The sequence below is a fragment of the Pteropus vampyrus genome, unplaced genomic scaffold, assembly GCF_000151845.1.
Source record: "Pteropus vampyrus isolate Shadow unplaced genomic scaffold, Pvam_2.0 Scaffold3, whole genome shotgun sequence".
NCBI classification, from domain to species: domain Eukaryota; kingdom Metazoa; phylum Chordata; class Mammalia; order Chiroptera; family Pteropodidae; genus Pteropus; species Pteropus vampyrus.
The window spans coordinates 21,716,418-21,719,987 of record NW_011888784.1 but is presented as its reverse complement, the minus strand read 5'-3'; positions in this window follow the sequence as shown (position 1 = coordinate 21,719,987).

The following is a 3,570-nucleotide window of genomic DNA, read 5'->3' as shown; positions in this document are numbered from 1 at the left end:
TATAGATATATTTGACAATGTTAGGTACTTTTTAAAAAAAATATGTAGTCTTTTTAGATATTTTAAAATGCCTGCTACTTGTTAAAAGTAGAGATAATAAAATAGTTCATGTGTAAATATCTAATGATTAAAGTTCATATGATATACTGCCTCTTGGAAATGCAGTGGCTAAGCCATCTCTTTGTGCATTACTCATTGCTTGTGCCCTGATCCTAGGAAGGAGGGACAAGAAAAGGAGGACATGAAAAGGGCTGTGCTAGTGTGATTATAGTCAGGCTACGATCCATGCATTTTATTTTACTTTGCTGTGTAAATTGTGTATATAATGGATAAATTAGTCATAATTTTATATTTAGTTTTTCTAGATATTAAAGAGGTTGCCAGTGAACAGAAGAGTGAGTAGACTAATATACCTTGTAAATTTTGTGTTAAAATTCATCAGAAATATAATGATAAAGAATAGATGAGTCCTCCAAGCTAATGAGGAAAAATGCAGGTGAATGGTAGAACTGCAAGAAACAATAAGAGGTGAGGCCAGGAAATTGTTTAAAAAAATCTGAGCCATCAGATAATAAGAAGAGAATAGAATTAAGAGGAAGTCAAAGAATAGACAAATTAAAAAAAAAAAAAAAAGAGTTAGTGCTTAACAGTGTGAAATCCTGCAGAGAGGAGGTTAGCTGAAAAGGTCCGCCGGATGTGGTAATGAAGATGTCACTGATTATTTGGTGAGTGCAGGGCCAGCAGGATGAAATGCACAGAAAGCAGATTGTAGCATTTGAAGAGGAACAAGGGAGGAATTGGGAATAGGAATGTAGGCCAGTATTTTTAAAGAAGTGTAACAAATGAGAAAGAGAGAGGGTCCATTAGCTAGAAGAAATCTCATAGTCGAGGGACATAGTTTTATTTTGTTTGTTTTTTGCTTTTAAGATGGGGAAAAAAAACATGCTTATAAACTAGTGGGGAGACTGCAGGGAAGATGAATTTACAGAAAAAAAAAGGCATATTTGAGCTTATCTATAGTATTTAAACTCATTTTCTTTTCATCTAGAGTCATCCACTCATTTCCTTCTTCTAGCTATTTCTCCATTCTCTTTTAATTTGTTTTTGTTCCTTATCTCTTCTTCCTGCATTTATGCTTACTCTAGTATTTATATTCTTTATCTGTCTGTCGACATGTTCATTTTTATTTTATCCTCTGCTATCTTGGGGATTTTGTAAAATTACTGTGGCTGTTTTGAAGATTTTCTGCTGATAGGACATTGCTCCAAAACTAATTGATAGTTGTGGATAATACTGGTATTTTATTCAGGTAACACTTGTGTAATATATCAGGTGTAGTCAATGCTTGGACTACATGACCTAAGGAGAAACCCAGGTCCAAGATACATGAAATAAGAGTAGATGTGTTTGCACAGTATTTTGATATTATTTAAATAACAGTTTTTTAGAGTAAAGGCAATGCAAGGTATTATGCTATTTTATTATGCCTCAATTGCATAGGTCAGAAAAGAACCAAACTTTCACTTGCAAATAATCTGAAACAGAAACCTTAAGGTCTGACATTCTCACATTGCACAACAACTCAGTGCTTACTGGCTCTCCTTGCACTTTCAGATTATCTTTTTTGGAAGAAATATGACAGTGTCCACACTATGAAACACTTAGACAATCAGGGGAAATGAAAAGCTCCAAGTGGAAGCCTATTTTATGAGTACCTCAGAAAGTGATAAGAAAATAATGTGTTGAGCATGATCTTGTCTCTGAGATTGCTGGCTTCTGATGTAGATGGGAGTCAAATAGCTGCCTTTTCTCAGTAGAAAACATATTTGCCAGAAAAAAAAGTTTTTGGAAAACTATCTTAAACATATTTACTTTCAGTATTAAGGAAAAGAGTAAAGACCTCAAATTTATGATCCTGAGAGACGATAAAAAGCAAGTTTAGGCCGCAGGCTGTGGATTCACATATACCTAGTTTTCAACATGGACTTCAGCTCTTACTTGCTTTGTGCCCCAGGGCATGTTACCAACTTCCTGTGCTGTAGTTTCCTTACCTACAAGTAGGACTATAATACCTTTCCCATAGGACCGTAATGAGGAATATCTAATATTCCTGCATTCAACTCCTATTACTATTCTTGGCTCTTCCTTTATTTCTCCCAAGTTATTCAGGAAAATAAGCGTAGGGGGAGAGGAAGGTATGGTTTGGCTCAGAAAGCAGGAGAATCAGCCCAAAACAATTATGAAATAAGTTGGCAAGCTGTGTGCAAACTAAAAAGATCCTTGTTGGTTTTGCATCTGCTTTTACTTTCACCTAATGTTACATTGTAATTCTCATGTGCTAATACCATTATTTTCACACTCTAACATTATAGGGCTCACTTTGCTCATTAATTTTTGGTTGAGTTAAAGATACTGTGGCCTTGACCTCTATAGAAAGTATTGTCACTTCTTAATTCCCTGGACATGGTACCAAGAAGATATATTTGTCCCAGGAGTGGGAGGATTGTATTTGTTCTTCCCAAACTAAATATGGAACCAATCAAATCTGCCCTTCTAGTACCCAGGCTCTTACACCAGAGACCCATCTTGGAAGTTAATTGCCTTTCGCAGTAACTACTTATGGGCAATGACTATGTCCTCTGACAAAGTGCCAAAAATGAATAGATGAATAAAGGATAAAGTGGTTCACTGTGCTAAAAAGGCAACAGAGGACACTGGTTGTAAGATCTGTAGTTACAGTAGGCATGTAGTCCACATTATTGCATAAGCTGGAGGTGTAAGTGGAAGAGAAGTTGGGAAAGAGCCAGGAAGGAAAAAATATTGAGCATGAGGAATAATTAAGATCAACCACAGAGAATAGCTTATAGGAACTAAGTTGTGCAATTGGCTGTGAGAGTTTCTGCTTCCCAGCTGAGGGGGCTTCCAACAGACTCTGCTGACCTGTAAAGAGCCTTAAAGACTGAGTAAAATGTGTGGTAAGTTGGGTGAGCAGTAGATATTAAATTAACGTTCTAATTCAACTCAGACTTTCTACGTTAGGGAAAAGAGCTTGTGTATTTTCAAAGGCACAGAAGAGAGGCAAGTACCCTATTCTCACCTAGTGTTTCCTTCTCTTCTCTACCTACAGGGAAACGAGAGGCTCTGCTTTGATACCAGGAATGGTGTACACATGTACTCTGGGTAGAAAATTCTGTGACCTTGTCTCCACTTTGGCTTCTGACATATTCCTATGACTTTGTTGCTAGCATGGTTATAACCGCTAAGTGCTTAGCTTCCTCCCTTCCCAACACCTTGAAACTTCAAATATAAATCTATTTGCCTAAATTCAAACCACCAAAATCCAGTTTATTAACTGGACAATTTCTAAATGACCTGTTAGCTAAATTAGCATGTTTCTTTAAACATTTATGAAATTTAGACTAATTCATGTTGTTTGGTTTTTAAAGCTTTTGAAGATCTCCATACGGTTTAGTTATCTAGCTCTCATTTTATATTAATGATAGCCTTTTAAGCTTTGTTGCATTTGTTTCTCTACCGTATCTTCACATTCAAACTTGGTGTAGAGAAAGG